Source organism: Prionailurus bengalensis, chromosome C1, assembly GCF_016509475.1.
Source record: "Prionailurus bengalensis isolate Pbe53 chromosome C1, Fcat_Pben_1.1_paternal_pri, whole genome shotgun sequence".
Lineage (NCBI taxonomy): Eukaryota > Metazoa > Chordata > Mammalia > Carnivora > Felidae > Prionailurus > Prionailurus bengalensis.
In genome coordinates this window covers 52,555,059-52,575,744 of record NC_057345.1, presented here as the reverse complement: position 1 = coordinate 52,575,744, position 20,686 = coordinate 52,555,059, and the positions used below count along the sequence as shown (strand labels likewise).

Genomic DNA, 20,686 nt, shown 5'->3' with positions numbered 1-20,686 from the left:
CAACCAAGAATGCTTTATCCAGCAAGGATATGATTCAAAGTAGAAGGAGAGACAAAGAGTTTCCCAGACAAATAAAAGTTAAAGAAATTCATGACCACTAAACCAGCCCTATGAGAGATGTTAAAGACAACTCTGAGTGGAAAGGAAAGACCATAAGCAGGAGTAAGAAAAGTAGGAAGCACAAAAGCAGTAAGATTAAGTATATCTATAGAAATCAGTCAAGGAATTTACAAAATAAAGAGATGTACAGTATGACACCATATACCAAAAACATGGGCAAGAAAGGAATAAAGAATGGGTTCAAACTTAAGTGACCATCAATTTAATACACAGCTATATGCATAAGATGTTATATACAAACCTAATGATAAGCACAAATCAAAAACTGTTAATAGATATGCAAAAAATAAGAAGCAAAGAATCCAAGTATATTACTCAAGAAAGCCAGCAAATTATGAGAGAAGAGAGCAATGGAAGAAGGGAACAGAAAAGAACTACAAAATAACCATAAAACAAATAACAAAATGGCAATAAGTACATGCCTATCAATAATTACTTTGAAGTAAATGGGCTAAATGCCCCAGTCAGAAGGGTGATGGAATGGATAAAGAAGCAAGACTCATCTGTATGCTGCCTATAAGAGACTTATTTCAGAACTAAAGACACATGCAGATTGAAAGTGAAGGGATGGAAAAGCATTTATTATGAAAATGGAAGTGAAAAAAAACCTAAGGTAGCAGTATTTATATTGGACAAAGTAGAGTTTAAAATAAAGACTGTAACAAGAGACAAAGAAGGACACTATAATCATAAAGGGGAAAATCCAACAAGAAGATATAACCTTTGTAAATATTTATGCACCCAACATGAAAGCACCCAAATATATAAACAGCTAGTAACAAACATACAGGAAGTAATTGATAATGATACAATAATAGTAAGGGACTGTAACATCCCACTTCCTCAATGGATAGATCATCCAAACAGAAAATCAACAAGGAAACAGTGGCTTTGAATGACACATTGGAACATAAGTATCTAACAAATATATTCAGAATATGACATCCTAAAACAGCAGAATACACATTCTTGGTGCACATGGAACATTCTCTAGAATAGATCACATGTTAGGCCACAAAACAAGTCTCAACAAATTCAGAAAGTTTGAAGTCATACCACGCATCTTTTTCTGACCACAATGCTATGAAACTACAAATCAACAGCAAGAAAAAGTCTGGAAAGAACATAACTACATGGATAATAAATAACATGCTACTAAACAATGAATGGATTAACTATAAAATCAAAGAAGAAATTAAAAAATAGATGGAGACAAATGAAAATGAAGACACAATGGTCCAAAATCTTTGGGATGCAGCAAAAGCTGTTCTAAGAGGGAAGTTTGTAGCAATACAGGCCTACCTCAAGAAGAAGAAAAATCTCAAACTAACAACCAAACCTTACACCTAAAGGAGCTGGAAAAAGAAGAACAACAAAACCCAAAACAAGCAGAAGAGAGAAAATGATAAAGATTAGAGCAGAAATAAACAAAATAGAAACTAAAAAAAACAAACAAAACAATAAAACATATCAATGGAACCAGTAACTGGTTCCTTAAAAAGATCAATAAAACTGATAAACCTTTAGTCAGACTTATAAGAGAGAGAGAGAGAGGGAGAGAGAGAGAAAGGACTCAAAGAAAAGCAGAAATGAAAGAGGAGAAATCACAACTGACACCACAGAAATACAAAAGATTGTAAGAGAACATTATGAAAACCTACATGCCAACAAATTGGATAATCTAGGAAAAAATGGATAAATGCCTAGAAATATATAACCTCCCAAAACTGAATCAGGAAGAAATAGAAAATTTGAACAGACTTATAACCAGCAATGAAATTGAATCAGTAATCAAAAAAAAACTCCAAACAAACAAAAGTCCAGGACCAGATGGCTTCACAGGTGAATTCCACCAAACATTTAAAGAAGAGTTATTATCCATTCTTCTCAAACTATTCAAAAAAATAGAAGAGACAGGAAATCTTTCAAATTCACTCTATGAGGCCAGCATTTCCCTGATACCAAAACCAGATACAGACACTAGAAGGAGAACTACAAACCAGTATCTCTGATGACGAAAGATGCAAAAATCCTCAACAAAAATTTAGCAAATCAAACCCAGCAATACATTTAAAAAAATATGTAATCAAGTGGGATTTATCCCTGGAATGCAAAGGCGATTCAATATTCACAAATCAATCAACATGATACATCAACAAGAGAAAGGATAAAAACCATATGATCATTTCAGTAGATGTAGAAAAAGCATTTGACCAACTACCACATCCATTCATGATAAAAACCTCAACAAAGTAAGATTAGATGGAAATACCTCAACATAATAAAGGCCATATGTGACAAATCCACAATTAACATCATATTCAATGGTGAATAACTGAGAGCTTTTCCCCTAAAATCAGGAACAAGACAACGATGTCCTCTCTCACCACTTTTATTCAACCTCGTACTGGAATTCATAGCCACAGCAGTAAGACAAAAAGAAATAAAAGGCATCCAGAATGGTATAGAAGAAGTAAAACTTTTATTATTTGCAGGTGACATGATACTATATATAGAAAACTCAACCAAAGAAATTCTAGAACTGACAAATGAATTCAGTAAAGTTGAAGGATACAAAATCAATGTACAGAACTCCATTGCATTTCTATATACTAATGATGAAGGAGCAGAAAAAGAAGCTAAGAAAACAATCCTGGGTCACCTGGCTGGCTCAGTCAGTAGAGAATGTGATACTTGATCTTTGGGTCATGAGTTCAAGCTCAACATTGGGCACAGAGTTTACTGAATGAATGAATGAATTGAATTTAAAAATAAATAAAATTTAAAAATAAAAATAGTTTTTAAACATAACTATCTTAAAAAAAAGAAAAGAAAACGATCCCACTTACAACTGCACCAAAAATAACAAAATACCTAGGAATAAACTTAACCAAGGAGGTGAAAGACCTGTACTCTGAAAACTACAAAACATGGATGAAAGAAATTGAAGACAATACCAACAAATGGAAAGACATTCCATGCTCATGGATTGAAAGAACAAATATTGTTAAAATATCCATATTACCCAAAGCAATCTACAGATTTAATGTAATCCCTATCAAAATACCAACAGCATTTTTCACAGAACTAGAACAAATAATCCTAACTTTGTATGAAACCACAAAATACCTCAAATAGCCAAAGCAATCTTGAAAGAGAAGAACAAAACTGGAAGTATTATAATCCCAGATTTCAAGATAACTACACAAAGCCGTAGTAATCAAAATAGTATGGTACCTGCACAAAAATAGTGGAACATAGATCAGTGGAACAAAGACCCCAGAAATAAACCCATGATTATATGGTCAATTAATCTATGACAAAAAAGGCAAGAATATGCAATGGGAAAAAGAGAGTCTCTTCAACAAATGGTATTGAGAAAGCTGGACAGCCCACATGCAAAAGCATGAAACTGGACCACTTTCTTATAGCATACACAAAAATAAGCTCAAAATAGATTAAGGGCATAAATGTGAGACCTGAAACCATAAAAATCCTAGAAGAGATCATTGGCAGTAATTTCTCTGACATTGATTATAGCAGCATTTTTCTAGATATGTTTCCTGAGGCGAGGAAATAAAAGTAAAAATAAACTATTAGGACTACATAAAAATAAAAAGCTTCTGCACAGCAAAGGAAACAACCAACAAAACTCAAAGACAACCTACTGAATGGGGAAGATATTTGGAAATGACAAATCTGATAAAGGGTTAGTATACAAAATACATAAAGAACTTATACAACGCAACACCAAAATTACAAATAATACAATTTAAAAAATGGATGGAAGATATGAACAGACATTTCTTCAAAGAAGACATACAGCTGGCCAAAGGACACATGAAAAGATACTTGATATCACTCATTATCAGGGAAATGCAAATCTGACACCTGTCAGAATGGCTAAAATAAAAAACATAAGAAACAGCAAGTGTTGGCGAAGCTGTAGGAATAAAGGAACCCTCTTGTACTGATGGTGGGAATGCAGACTGGTGCAGCCGCTGTGGAGGAGCCACAGTACAGAGGTTCCTCAAGAAATTAAAAATAGAATTACCAAGTGATCTAGTAATTCCACTACTGAATATTTACTCATAGACTACAAAAACATTAATTCAAAAAGATACATGCACCCTTGTATTTATTGCAGCATCATTTACAATAGCTAAATTATGAAAGCATAATTTATGTCCATAAACATGCCCATTGACAGACTAATGGATAAAGAAGAAGCGGTATAGTTCCTCAAAAAATTAAAAATAGAACTACCTTATGACCCAGCAATTGCACTACAGGAATTTATCCAAAGGATACAAAAATGTTGATTCAAAGGGGCACATGCACCCCAATGTTTATAGCAGCACTTATAACAATAGCTAAATTATCGAAAGAGCCCAAATGTCCATCAACTGATGAATGGATTAAGAAGATGTGGTGTGTATACACACATACACACACACAATGGAATATTGCTAGGCAATAAAAAAAGAATGAAATCTTGCCATTTGCAATAACATGGTTGGAACTGAAGTGTATTATGCTGTGTGAAATAAGTCAGTCAGAAAGACCAATATCATATGATTTCACTCCTATGTGGAATTTGAGATACTTAACAGATGAACATAGAGGAAGAGAAGGAAAAATAAGATGAAAACAGAGAGGTGAGCAAAACATAAGAGACTCTTAAATACAGAGAACAAACTGAGGCTGATGGGGGTGGATTAAAAGGGTGATGGGCATTAAGGAGGGAACTTTTCAGGATGAGTGTTGGGTGTCATATATAAGCGATGAATCACTGGGTTCTACTCCGGAAGCCAAGACTGCACTGTATGCTAACTAACTTGGGGGAAAAAAAAGAAGTGGTATACATATACAATGGAATATTATTCAGCCATGAAAAAGAAATATCACCATTTGCAACAAGATGGGTGGAGCTAGAGAGTATAATGCTAAGTAATATAAGTCAGAGAATGACAAGTACCATATGATTGCACACATATGTAGAATTTAAGAAACAAAACAAATACACTATGAAAAAAGAGACAAACCAAAAACAAACTCTTAACTAGAGAGAATAAACTAGTGGTTACCAGAGGGGAAGTGGAGGTGTTGGGATGGATGAAATAAGTGAAGGGGATTAAGAGTACACTTACCATGATGAGCACTGAGTAATGTATAGAATTGTTGGATCGGTATATTGTACACCAGAAACTAATATAACACTGTATGTTAACTACACTGGGATTAAAAGTAAGTAAATAAATAAATAAGAAAGTAATGTGATAAAAGCAAGCAAAAGACTCAGACACATTACCAAAGAAGATATGCAGATGGAAATTAAGCACATGAAAAGATATTCAACATCATTAGTCATTAAGGGACTTTAGATTAAAACCACATTAAGGACAAATACCTACTGATTAGAATGGAAATTATAAAGATTTCTTATCCAAAAGTTGACCATGATGAGGAGAAACTGGAACTCTCAGATATCACTGGTAGGAATGTAAAATGGTACAGCTTTGGAAAGCAATTTAGCAGTTTCTTTAATAGTTAAATATACACCTACTTATAATCCAGCCATACCACTCCTAGGATTTTAACCCAAAGAAATCATATGTTCATACAAAGAAACCATATTTTCATACAAAGACTTCTAATAGAGTTATGGCAGGTATATTTATAATAGCCCCAATCTGGAACAGCCCAAACTGTCCATCAACAGGTGAACAAATAAACTATGGTTACTTCCATATAATGGAAGTATTCAGCTATCATAAGGAATGAACATACTACAACATGGACAGATAACAAAATAGTTAAGCTGAGTGAGAGAAACCAGACCAAAAAGGAGAAGAAGAAGAAGAAGAAGAAGAAGAAGAAGAAGAAGAAGAAGAGTACAACCTGTATGTTTCCATTTATATAAAATTCTAGGGAATATAAAAAAATGTATAGTAAAAAGAAAGCAGGTGAGTTGTTACCTGGAACAAAGAGTGGAAAGTCAGGGATGGATTACAAAGGGACATAAGGAAACTTTGGGGGGTGATGGATACGCTCATTATCTTGATTGTGGTAATAGTTTTCATGAGTATGTTCTCGTGTCAAAATTTATCAAATTGTACACTTATAACATGTGCCCTCTCTTTTGTGTCAGCCATACTGCCTCAATAACTTAGTTTTTTAAAAAAACAAAACAAAACAGAAGAACATTATTTAGGTCTAACCAAAGATATCTCTGAGTGAAATATAGCCATTTAAATACCAATTTGAATTTCTGCTTCAATCTTACTTCTCCCACTTAAGAGTCAAAAAAACTGAGACCTAGAGAGATGTAGTGATTTCCTACGTAAGATTCTACTTGTAAATTCTGTATCTAGGGGCTAGACAAGAACAGGCCAGTTGATGAGAATGAGGGTTTAAATGAATGATATCTCCTTATCTATTTTAAGAATTGCTTTCACAATGGAAAGCAGAGCTTAAAATCAAAAGAATCTGAATCTCCACTCCATCATCACTAATTAGGTCTATGACCTTCAGCAGTTTCCTTAAAATTTGCAGAATCTGTTTCTTCATCTCTACATCCATGTTAAGAATATCTACCTCATAAAGCCTTCTTGAGAATTAAGTAAAATAGGATATGCTCATGTAACTTTTTAATAATTAATAATTGGGTGAATTTTATCTGTGACATGGATGGGTAGAACATGTATTATGCATTGATATATTATAAAACTGCAGATGAGAAAAGCTAACTGTTTTCCCTTGATCATGCAGTCAGGAAAGACAGAGTTGGCTTACCCCATCTCCTAATTCCCAGTCCAGTGTTTTAAAGAAAAAAAAAAAGACACTCACCAAGGTTACTGGAAAAACCCATCTCTAAATGTAGAGTAGGGAGGTTCTTCTCTTCTCAGAGTCATTTAATTCAAAAGTCTTGAAACAGCAGCCTGAAGGCCATATTTAGCCTTCTGAAGTATTTAGATTCTAAGTGAACAGTGTTTGAAAAAATTGAAGTCAACATTTAAAGTTTGAGAGATTTCACATAAAAATCTGAATTTCTTGCTTGTTTTGGAAAAAATGAGCAGATCTTGCAACACTGAACCTCTACTGAAGAAGGGCAGTGGAGAGCTGGATGTGAGGAACAGGTGCCCCTTCAGATGGGTGGGTCCCCCTCAGGTCCTCACAGTCCCCACCATCCCTCACACCCTGACACTGAGTCTGCCTTACTTATAATATAAACCTGGCACATGTGGACATTTATTTATATGTACAACCAATGTTTTCCACAATTCTGCCTCACACAGTTAACCATCATTTCCGGAGGGCCAACCATGTTTATGATGTGTCATCTAGAAATGACGATGCGCTGTGTTGACATTCAGACAGCCATTCAACAGAACTGACTCCCTCTAGGCTGCACGTGTAAGCAGTTTCCATGCACACCAATTGAAGCAGAGATGTGGCAATGTTCCAGCATATTTGGGCAATGTAGATATTCAATCTGATTTTCTTGGGCACCAAAGTGGATATATTTTGGGGGTCCTGACTCTTGAATGATCCAACTTGACATTCTACCTTGATCACATCTACCAGACAACTGCCCTGTTTCCACAGACCTGTGCTCCCATAGCCACGGTTTTAAGTGGTTCATAACCACTTTAAATTGTCTAAGGAAGCTGATGGGTATAAAAACCAGTGCTGCCGAGGACCCTGAGATAGTTCCACATTAACCCTTAGATGAGCCCATGAAGTAAACACACAAAACATATCCAGGATGAGAGAGAGAGCAAAACCAACAGATAATGCGTACAAACGTTATTTTTTGATATACAAAAATTACCGAACTGCCTACAATTAGTGAATACAAATCACTTTTTGGCTCTGAAATAGTTCCTTACAGCACACAAAAGTAAGTTAAAACGTATGCTTGAGACCTTGGTGTACGTCTGCTGTTGATCTTCTGTAAATACAAAATACTTTTCTTCTTTCAACCTAAACAGTGGATCAGGAAGCCCGTAGTGAACTGTATAGTACTAGCCAATCTAAAAGCGTTTTGGAAACCCAAGGTCTAGAAATAAATACATTTTCTCATTTGTCTGTCACCATAGCTACAAAATACAAAGAATATCCAACTTTTAAGTATTCTGACTATCCTGGATTTTGCCACAATGAAACACAGGTCACTGTGAGGATAACTGCCTTAGACAGTTATACACAGCTATGGAAGGGCCACCCATGGGAGGAGAATCAGCTGACTCTCTGTATGGCTATGGTTTGTTTTGTTTTGCTTTTTCAAACAGTGAAATGCTTGTGGTTAATTATTTTTTTGATTTCACTCCCTAGATAAAATGCACTACACGCCATCCACTTTCTATTATTATTTTGTAATAACAGAGTTAAAGATCTATCGCCTGGTGTGACTGGCAAACACTAGCAAGCCAAAAAGAGAGAACTCCACAAACTAGCAATCATTTTAAGGGAATATGTTAAAAATTGTAAATAATAAACCCGGTTACCGCCAGACCCAAGACAAAGGTTGGTAATGATGTACAGAAATGTTCCTGTTTTCCTGTCTTACTCAGAGCATACCATCTACTCCAGGCTTCCTTATCTCTCTAATAAATGCCAGATTTTATTGACACATTTTATCTGCTTTTTGCCATAGACACCAAAGCTCTGGAATGTGAGGTCTCTTTCTGAGCCACCATTTATCCCCACACATTTGCTGGGAGAGCACCATTATAATTTTTCCAGTCTCCTGACTTTGTTTTCTAAACACAGTCCCAATACACACACGGCGCATCTGTTTTCCCCTCAGAAGAGAAGCATTCTTGATTACTCTCTCTTTTCCCCTCAGAGAAATGTACTACCCACAGATGACACGGATCTTTTGATCAACAAGCTTCCAAAGAGATACAGATTTGTTCTCCACAATCAGCAAGGAAGCTGTGCTCAATTTTTTCTTTACTACAGTTAAAAAAAAAAAAAAAGCGGGTGGGAATCCTATAAAACTATGATGGAGAAGGCCTCCTTTAGAGGGAAAGAGTAGAAAAACATTTACAAGGTCACCCCCAGGAAGTTTGTGATCTCCCAAAATTATGCAGAAAATACCCCAGTTTGAGCAGAGAGCACTTTGGGTTTTTCCTCTTAGATGCTGGATTTTTTTTTTTTTCAATCTCATTGAACTCTGAGCTCTAGACTCATAACAGTGTTAGGCATGCATTGTCACTACAGGGTTTTTCATCTCTGTGTCATTTTATAGACTAGCTCAGAGAATCCCTGAGCTAGAAGGAATTATTTGGATTCCTGTTTTACAGCTGAAGAAACTGAAGAAGAGAAGCAAAGAGTTTCCCACTGAGACACAGAAAGAGCCTGTTTGAGGGGCTCAGTCTGCAGGGTTTCAAAGTTCAAACGCCTACTCAGAATCCTACAACAGGGGCACAAGACAGCCTTCTAAATCCAGCATGAAACACTGGATTTTGTTATTCTGTCTATATAATGTAATGTAGCATGGTTGCGTGGGGAGGGACAGAACAGGGAAAGGTGATGAAATTGTGGCTCCATCTAAAATAATCTTACTTTACATAATCGGATACGATTTAAGAAATAAAGTCATTCTCCCTTGCCACAACATTAGTTAAGCCCTTGGTGCCAGAGAGATCTAAAGCCTTCCATTTTATTGTGTATTTGATAGTAACTGTTCTCACAGTCTAAAAAAGATATCGTTTGGGCATAGTTGAACTATATACCAACACTACTCTCAGAAGATGTAACTTGTAAGTATAGAAAGCAAAAGCTTTTGGGTCACTATAAAGAGGTATGCTTCCTGGGCATATAAATTTGCCAAAATTTCCAGTTATAATGTGAAGACTTTATTTCATGTGCAGAAAAAAAAAAAAAGAAAAAAACAAACAAAAAAAGCCTAATGGTGATTTGTGAATCCTGCTGGAAGCAACAGGAGGAACGGAAAGAGGGGGAGGTAGAAGGCCAGGCTAACCTGGCTTTAGTGTTGGTAAGTAATACTCATACGATTGTATCTACCATTTAGTGAGCACTTTACATGCATTTGTTATTTAATCCACACAACTCTTTGCATTTGATATCTGTGCTTCCATTTGACAGATGGGAATAGTGAAATTGGAGGGGCAAAGTGACTCACTTATGATTATATTCAGTGCCAGCGTGCTCAATAAGGCGTCTTTTGAAACCAGACAGAGAGGGGAGTGTCAAATACATGTATCAGTTGTAGAGTGGCCAACCATCCTAGTTTGCTCCAGACTCAGAGGTTTCCTGGAAAGTAGGAATTTCAGGGCAAACCAGGATGATGGCTCACACATCAAGTTGTGTAGCCTTAAAGAAACTACCTCCCTGCTCTGGACCACAGAGGAATTTGGACCAGGATGATCTCTACAGTTCATTGGAGTGTTACTGTCTGATTTCCTTCTCTGCAGAGGGACAGGGGGTCATCTCTCTGATCCCAACCTCAAGGAATCTTTACTGTTTCCTTCTTTATGACTGAGTTCTTCCAGTGTATTCTAGAAAGCCCCCTCTGATTGGATCTACACAGCTACAAGAAAACTCATAACAACAGCTTTCGACTGAACAGGCCTGGGTGTGATAAACTTCCATTGGTATCTGCCTTCACATTGTAAGGGATACTTCACATTTATCACATCTACTCAGTCTCTCTCAGCCTCTGTTTTCCCATCAAAAGGAGAATAATAAAAATTGTATTTCACAGGATTAGTGAGAATCAAGTGAGATCAAAGATGTAAAAGTGCTTTTATAAATTGTAGAAAAATATAAAAATGTATCCATGCTGTCTCTTTTTTTTTTTTTTTTTTTTTTTTTTTTTTTTTTTTTTAGTTCTGGAACAGTTTTCAGACAATCTCGACGGGCAACATACAGCAGTGGAGTTTGCTAGCGATCGAGATCGCCCCCAGGGAGGCCAGCCCACCACGCAGGGACCAGAGATGCTGCGAAGGCTCCGGGAGGCAGGTGGGAGGGGCTAGGTGGTCTCCTCCTCCCTGGGCTTGGCCTTGGTGACGGGGGCCCGTGGCAGCATCAGCTCCTGGATGGTCGCGTACGCAGGACATTGTGGGGAGAAGCAGTTTTTCGCCAGGGACAGCCGCAGCAGCCCCATCCATGCTGTCTCTTAACAGAGAGTGGGTATGTGATTCACAAGCCCACTTACATGTAGTCCCAGGTCTGTGTCTACCCCCATAATCTTGCCCCATACAGCACCCAACCCGTATGGGCTGTTGAAGATGGAATTTTATATTCTAAAGGCTCTGGATCCTTTCTCATTTTAGCCATGATTCTAGCCATTTGCTGGCTATAACCTCCTAATTCAATAATCAAGAAGCAGAAAACTTGTACTCTACATCAGGATTGGATATGGAGATTAGGAAAACAGGATGAGAAGAACTCAAACTCTGGGACATTAATTAAAACGTTTAGAAGAGAAAAAAGGAAACCACATCATTATGGTCGTGCAATTGTCTAATCTCTTATATAGGCAAAATGGCCTCTATCCAGTATAATTCACAGAGGTATTTTGAGGATCATTGGGACAGGAATATGAAGGCCCTCTCAAAAACATGTAAAGGAGGCTACAAAATTAAGCACTAGGCACGCCTATGTATATGAAAATAGATGGCACACGTATATTTCATCTCATCTGACATTCTTATTTTACAAGTGATAATATGAAGAGCTAGAGACAATTTGTGCACAGAGACAAGAGCCATGATGAAAACTCAAATCTCTTGACATTCGGCCAGTGCTCACTAATCATAAGGATTACCTTACTTTGGGATCCCCCAGAAGCAGGTTTTGAGGCAAGAATTCAAGTGCACATGGTTTATTTAGGAAGTAGCTCCTAAGACCTCTAGTTGGGCAGTGGGAAGTGAGATAGGGACAAGAAGGAACCAATCAAGCAAGGGTCCACTGTGGACAACTGGAGTGTCCTCCTGCTGAGAAACTGAGAGAAACAGGATAGATCCTGGGTCTCAGAGTTATTCCAACTGAAAGACAACAAGATCAGGGTATTTAGCCTATCCTTCATTTGGTGACAGCTGCTGGGACAGTGTCAATTCCTCCATCACTTCTAGCATACAGGTAGAATAGGCTCCAGTGACCAAAGACTGCCCTTGGAAAAGATTCACAGGATTTGGGAATTAGAGGTTGAGACAGCATACCCAGCAGTGGTACAAGCTGGTACAAGTAGACACTGGCAGGCACAGATGGCCATCTATGACTGGTATCTTGGGGGTCCACTAGTCGACTATACCAGAGAATGGTGCAATTACCACTATATTCTGTTGCAATGTAAATCCCATTAAGGCAAAACTATATATATTTTTTGGTCTGTTTTGTTCATTGTTGAATCTTTAAGGTCTAAAGCAGTGATAGCACATCACAGCTACTTATTAAATATTGGTTGAGTAAATGAATAACACCCCTCACAATTGGCCAGTCTGCTTCTCCTTAAATGCTCCACCAGTGAGGAGGTACTGGTGAAAAGTTAAGGCAGCTGGATCATTTACTGAACCATCCTCTGATAGAAATTTCTTCCTGACATTAACTTCCTATGTGCTTCCCTGTAACACTTATCTTCTGGTTCTAATTTTCTCTGGGACCAAAGAGGAATAAATTTAGCTCCCCGTTCCACTTGATATATTTCAGATATATTTGGATAGCTGTGTGTGCCTGGTTTCTTCAGCTGTCCTCTTATGATATGGTTTTTAAGATCTTTCACTTTGATGGTAGTGGGAAGAACATGATATTAGGAGTCAGCCCCGTCACCTTCAAGGGGAGTAATCTTGGACAAGCTTCTTCCTCTAAAAATATGTAGATGAGGTTAATAACAACTATATTTCAAGGTTGGTGTTGAAGATGTACTGAGACCATGTAAATAATGCCCTAGCCCCATGCCTGATACTTGGAAGGCCCCCACAAAAGTGGGTTATTTTCCACTACCCACAGCCCAGTCAGCAGCCTCTGGTTATGATTCATCTTGTCAATAGATGGTTTAGGTATGACATCCACAAATGGGCTTTCTTGTACATCTCTACTTAAATACAGAATATAAAGGGACTACAGTAACCCTCACTCTGCAACGTTTAAAAGACCCGAGTCGGTCTGTGATAAAGTCAGGACTAGAAAGCAACCCTATTAATGCACTCTAAGAATATAGTAGGCTTTTTAGGCATCCCCACAGCAATACTGTTTCCTGTTAAGCTTATACTACACAACTAAAATCCCAAGGCCCTCTTTTTGTGAAACATTCTACTATACCCTGTATCTGGTACAGTTGATTTTTTGAACCTAAGTGTAGGACTTTCTATTTATCCCTACTGGATTTCTTTTTTAGTTATTCCCTCTTTTCACCACACCACATCTGCCCTTACAACAGACAAGACTATCCTTAAACTCCTTACTACGTCTTCCCTGTCTTCCAGTTCACATCATCATTTGGTGGCCTGTCCTCCAAAGATTAACAGAAGACAGAGAATATTAAAATCCCTCTGCCAATTTTGCTACTTTTCAGCTGCTCTTTTAAAACTTCTACATAAGGATGGAAGTGGAAGCTCTTAAACCACTAGACGTTTGTAGAGAATGTGCATTTGCTTTATCCAAACTCTTTTTGACCTCTAATTCCGCAACTATGAGAGAAACAGTACTTTAGCAAATGGATGCAAATAATGAAAGGAGATCCTAAAACACAAACTCTAGAAAATGTCAGAAAACCAGCCCACTAAAGTAGCAGAAGTGCTGGATTAGAGGTTGAAGAGTCATTTTTGAGTCATGACTGTGTCACCAACTAGCTGTAGGACTTGAGCAGGTTTTCTTTTTTTTTTTTTTTTTTTAATTTTTTTTTTCAACGTTTTTTTATTTATTTTTGGGACAGAGAGAGACAGAGCATGAACAGGGGAGGGGCAGAGAGAGAGGGAGACACAGAATCTGAAACAGGCTCCAGGCTCCGAGCCATCAGCTCGGAGCCCGATGCGGGGCTCGAACTCACAGACCGCGAGATCGTGGCCTGGCTGAAGTCGGACGCTTAACCGACTGCGCCACCCAGGCGCCCCTCGAGCAGGTTTTCTTAACTTCGTTAGGATTCACTTTTCTCACCTATAAAATTAGAGGAATTGGGCTAAAAATTTAAAAAAAAACCTTAATAAATAAACTATAGCTCTTTGTCACATCTACTGCAAGAATGAACAGCAATCAGACTGTTGACATTCCAGGAAATGTCCACATCACTCTGAAGGGACCCACCATTATTGTGAAGGGCCCTAGAGGAACCCTGTGAAGGGAATTCAATCACATCAATGTAGAGCTCAGTCTCCTTGGAAAGAAAAAGAAGAGGCTCTGAATTGACAAATGATGGGGAAATAGGAGAGGAGAGAGCTGGCTGCTGTTCACACTATCTGTAGTCATGTACAGAACATGATCAAGGGCATTACACTGGGATTCCATTACCAGATGAAGTCTGTGTGTGCTCACTTCCCCATCAATGTTGTTATTCAGGAGAATGGTTCTCTTGTTGAAATTTGCAATTTCTTGGGTGAAAAAAAATACATCCACAGAGTTCGGATGAGGCCAGGTGTTGCTTGTTCGGTATCTCAAGCCCACAAAAATGAGTTAGTTCTTGAAGGAAATGACACCGAACTTGTAAGAAACTCAGCTGCTTTGAGTAAGCAAGCCACAACAGTTGAAAACAAGGATATCAGAAAATTGTCAGATGGTGTCTATGTTTCTGAAAAAGGAACAGTTCTGCAAGCTAATGAATAAGATCTAAGTTGTCCAGCTACAGGAACAGCAAGATGCCAGATGATTTTTCAGACTTGTTTGTGATATTTTAAAGATGCAGTAAAAGCTGTATTGATTCAGGAAGATATAAATAAATACATAAGCTATAATGATCCAGACAATGGAATATTATTCAGCACTGAAAAAAAATGAACTATCAAGCAGTGAAATGACATACAGGAAACTTAAGCGTATATTGTTAAGTGAAAGAAGCCAATCTGAAAAGGCTAAATATTATACGACTCCTACTACAGGACATTCTGGAAAAGGTACAACTACGGAGACAGTAAAAAGATCAGTGATTGTTAGGGATTGGGAGGGCAAAGGAGGGATATATAGGTGGAGCACAGAGGATTTTTAGAACACTAAAACTTCTTCATGATACTAGAATGGTAGACACATGCTATTATATACTTGTCAAAATCCTTAGAATGTACAACACCAAGAGTGAACTACAATGCAAAAACAAAAACATCAACAACAACAAAAAACAAAAAACCCACCTTGCACATGTTAAATAATAACTACCATATATGCCTTATCATTTACCTCCCACAGGTAGGTTTTGCCATCACCTCCATCTTACAAATGAGGAAACTGAGGCTGGAATGTGAGCACCAAAGATGGGATTTGAACCTAGATCTTCTGACCACAAGCTCAAGGTCCTTTGCTTTTCCTCGTATTGCCTACCTCCCAGATCTCAAATCCTATGACATTTTCTTGGAAATCAATTTGTATCTAGTTAGTGTCCAGACTACAAAGGAGATTCTCTGCAAAACTGTTTCATTTGTTTTGTGCTATTTAAAGTTTATGCAGTTTACATGGAAGGCAGTAAAATAGAATGATCAAGAGGATGGGCTTTCGAGTCATTTACTAGCTATGGAATATCTGGCAAGTTAGCATCTCTGAGCCTCAGATTCCTCATTTAGAAAATAGAAGTAACGACAGGACTTTCTCTCCAGGAATCTTTTAAGGATTATGGGACATAGAGCATGTCAAGCCCTCAGCACAGTGCTTGATATAAATATGACTAACGAAGGTTCTGTTACTATTATTCTTGGGTACACTATGTAGGTCGTGAGATGCGGTATAGCATGGTTCAAAGTGTGGAGTCCCTGGGTTGAAATTCCAGTTCTGCTACATAATAATCATTTACTTTGGGCAAGTTGCTTACCCTCTCTGTGCTTTAGTGTCTTTACTCATGAAAAGGGGATGACCATAATAGCACTTACCTTGTAGGACTGTGGTGAGAAGATAATGAGCTAATGCATTTGATGCTTAGATTAGTGCTTGGCACATAGGAAGCTTACATACGTGCTAGCTATGGAGATCATCCCTCTTTCCTTCCTTCAGTAAATCTCAAGTCCGTGGTTGCAACCAATCAAACGCAAGACCACTTTGGAATATATTCCCATTTTCTTAAAACCCACACCAAAGGAATCAGCTGTCACTGACTCGAGGCTATGTGTCATCTGTTCTGATGAGCGCGCTGCAATTGTCCCTAACACCTGTGCAGATTGCTGGCACCAGGAGGCCTCTCTGGAGCAAACGGCCCACTAGCAAGGGTCTGGGATGATCAGCCAATGTTGGCAATGCTAGCTGGAGTCAGCAGAGCCCTTTGGAGTCAGAGTGACAATTTAGAGATCCTTGGCTTCTTGCAGGGAGTGGAGAGGAGAGTGTTCCCTGGGTGATGGTGGAATCAGCACTCTGCCTAGGAAGAGTTGCCCAAAGGGTTATGTAAGGTACTACACAGAGCTTACAACCACTCCAAGGACCTAAATCTTGTGTTCAGCCCCTTCAACTGAATGTCCCACAGCCAGTTGTGTGGCTGGGCTTGCTCCCCAGTTTGTGTTTCTGCCTAGAGAGCATGTTTTCTGCTCTGCACATGCACTCAGTGCATCTGGCAATGCCCAAAAGCTCATTCTTTCAGCCTCTCAGATGCTAAACATACCTTACAAACATGTGTCTTTCCATTGTCAACATAGGATGGAATGCTTGAGGCAGATGGTTTAAAGGAAGACCCAGCCAACAATACCAATTAAAAAATAACATCCTTACTGGGGTAAGGGCTAAAATAAAGCATTTCTTCAGGTGGTTGCTGTGGTTATGTGAGTGTCTGTTGCACACTCATCTTGCCGACTGGTTGGAAGTGTCTAGAACCTAGTGGCGCAAACCTCCACAGTTACCAGGGGTTAAGCAAAGCTATATTCCTGAAGTATTTATCTGAAAGAAGCTACAATAAAACCTTACTTTTATATTAAGAATATAAACTATACCTGGCACCTGGGTGGCTCAGCTGGTTAAGCATCTGACTTTGGCTCAGGTCATGATCTTGTGGTTTGTGAGTTCGAGCCACACGTCAGGCTCTGTGCTGACAGCTCAGAGCCTGGAGCCTGCTTCAGATTCTGTGTCTCCCTCTCTGTGCCCCTCCCCAGATCATGCTCTGTCTCTCTCTGCCTCTCAATAATAAATAAACATTAAAACAAATTTAAAGAACATAAACTATATCTAATATAATATGACATAATTATTAAATTAAAATTCATAGTTTGAGTGAATCTTTTTAGATAAAACATAGAGGGGCACCTGGGTGACTCAGTCAGTTAGGCATCCAGCTTTGGCTCAGGTCACGATCTCATGGTCCGTGGGTTCAAGCCCTACATTGGGCTCTATGCTGACAGCTCAGAGCCTGGAGCCTGCTTCAGATTCTCCGTCTCCCTCTCTCTCTCTGCCCCTCCCCTGCTCTCTCTCTCTCTCTCTCTCTCTCTCTCTCTCAGAAATAAATAAACATTAAAAAAAATTTTTAAAGATAAAACACAGAATCTGGTAGTAATTTTGCATTTCTAGGATATTCATTCCCCTCTGCCATAAGGAATGTTTCTATGGGAAAGTTTTACAAATGTTGGGCCTAAGTCACGGTGTGAAATACAAGAGAGAAGACAGCATAATACAGAGGATGGAGGGCTGGGTGTGGGGTCCAGAGACCTGAGTGTGGGCTGGGACTCTGTCACCCAGCTTGCCGTGTGACCTCATGGTTAAACAGGGATGTTAATCCTTGTCCCGTCTGCCTCCCAGGGCTGTTGTGAGAATTGAACGAGACAATGCGTGTGAAAAGAGTTTTCCAAACTACAGTGCGCCACAAATGTAAGTTATTATGACTCAGCCTTGTTGTTTTTGGAAAGCGTGTTTCATTTTATATATCACATGTATTCTCCACCCCGCCCCTCCCCCCACAGTCAGATCAAAAGTGTTTGCCTTCCTCCTCAGAGTGAGGGACCTCTGATCTGACAAAAAGAAATGAAGTCACCAGGCTTGCTCTTGCCCAGTTTTATGTCCAGGCCATGGGAGAAGCACGCTCCCCGCAAGGCTGAGCGGCCCAGCCCTCGTAGCCCATACTGAGGGGAAGCAGACAGAGCCCAGCAGTCACCACTGTCTGAATTTCATTATGCAGGTCTCCAGACAAGCAGAGGGGAAAAGTGCAAAGGAGCGGGTCAGCGTCTGAAATGTGAGAGGGACAGCAGTCTCTGAAGTGTATGGGAATGGAAGGAAACTTAATACTGCTCCAAAGGGGAGAGGGAACATTGCATCATGTGAAAATAATAGCAAGCGGTCAGTAGAGCTTGGGGTTTGGGAAGGCAGGCTTGCCCACTGACCCATTTGCAAAAAGGCTTTGATGCCATTCTGTGCCAATCCAAGGTGAATCTGCACCAGGAGACTGATGTAGAGTACAGGAGGCTGGGTGCTCACAGGGACTGGAGATTGAGCTCAGGTCCTGAGCAACCTGAGAATACTGCTGGGGGTGGAGCGGGCAGTGTGAATCCGAAACAGAGCTCTGAAAGGAAGCCCCAGAGTTGGGAATTGGAGAGAACCGGTCGAGTAACCAACCAATTAGTCAAAAGTACTATTAATTGAGCACTTAATATGTCCTGAATACATACTTCACTTATTCCTCACAATAACCCTAGAGATAGAGAGCATAATCCCCATTTTTAGTACAAAGAAACTGAGGGTCAATGAGCTAAGGGACATTTCCAAGGTCACAGAGCTAGTAAGCAGCAGAGCCAGAGTCTGATCCAGATCTGTGCAACTCCAGGTTTCCTGATTCTGAACTCTCTGCTAGCCCTCTCCAAAGCAGAATGGTTGGGAATTGAGCGGAAATGGATTAAAACATAAGCATGGAAACAAGAGAGAAAGGTCTGGATTTTTTCCATGTCAGTGACTTACTTTTCTGGGCTAGGGGAACACGAGTGTGGTTTCCTGTGGACATTTGTAACACAAGAATTGGCCACCTTTCCCAAGTAGGTAACTCATAGCCTATCTTCTGTGGGTCTGGGTGAGGATGGAACTGAAGCCACTATTGAGAGCAAACGCAAAAGTTAGCAGGAACCTGGGGAAGAGTGCATGTTGGAGGGGAACAGACTTCCTGCGTCACTGATGAGATCTGCCCTTGGTACTTTCATCATTGATCTATTGCCATAATAATGCTGCATAACAAACCATCCCAGCATTTAGTGGCTTAAAATCACAACCATTTGTCGTTTCTCATGCCTTTCAGGGCTGGCTAAACAACTACACTGATGTGAAATGGGCTCATAGGATGTCAGCTGGGTTTGCTCAGGTGTCTGCCACCAGCTGGAAAATCTGTTGGAAATGGTTGATCTAGGATGGCCTCAGCTAGGATGATGCAGCTCTGCTCCCCATGTTGTCTCATCCCCCAGCAGGCTAATTCAGTGTTGTTCTCATGGTGAAGGCAGAAGAATACGAGAGAAAGAAGAGGTGTGCGAGATCTTAGGCTTAGAACTGACATGCCGTCTCTTCTGCCCCATTCTAGCAGCCAAATCAAGTCACAAGACAGCCCAGATTCAAGAGGTAGGGGAAGAGATTCCATCTCTTAATGGCTGACAAAGTCACGTTGCAAAGCACTTGAAGAACTGCAGGCATTTTTCTTTTTTTGGCAGTCCGTCTACCACAGGATTCAATCTCAGTCCCCAAAGGAGATGAAAGGCAGCATCATTTGCCAATATTCTGGGCCATGCCCATTTCCCTGCCAAAAACCCTTTGTCCACTAAATGTCATTTCTTTTTTTTTTTATTTTATTTAAATCCAAGTTAGTTAACGTACAGTATAATAATGGTGTCAGATGTAGAATTTAGTGATTCATCACTTCCATGTAACACCCAGTGCTCATCCCAACAAGCACCCTCCTTCATGCCCATCACCCATTTAGCCCATCCCCCCACCTGCCTCCCCTCCAGCAACCCTAAGTTGGTTCTCTGTATTTGAGTTTCTTACGGATTGCCTCCCTCTCTGTTTTTCACTAAATGTCATTTCTTTGTCCAATTTTTATGTGTCTTGCTGGCACTAGACTGAGAAAGAAGTGACACAATGACTCTATAGTTGGGCAAATAAAAGAATGCCTTCTTTTTTTAGTAGTAGTAAAATTCAGACTGCTTACCCACTGACTTCATCTCTCATTTCCTAAGAAAGTTGCATTAGGAATTATACTTACACTTTCTCAGTGAACCATCCCAGCCTACCAACTGCGTATGCAAATGCTATCAAATTCCAGGAAACAGAAGTTCATTTAATATGATGAATAATACTGGGTTTTTTTTATTGTTTAAATCCAAGTTAGTTAACCTATAGTATAATAATGGTTTAAGGACGGGGGCCTGGGTGGCTCAGTTGGTTGAGCATCCTACTTCGGCTCAGGTCATGATCTCACAGTTCGTGAGTTCGAGCCCCGCGTCAGGCTCTG

At 39.3% G+C, this 20,686-nt stretch overlaps 1 pseudogene; it reads left to right on the top strand.

Moving 5' to 3' along the window:
* The first annotated feature begins 14,332 nt into the window (after positions 1 to 14,332).
* LOC122479407 lies at positions 14,333 to 15,006 on the top strand (annotated as a pseudogene).
* The last annotated feature ends 5,680 nt before the right edge of the window (positions 15,007 to 20,686 follow it).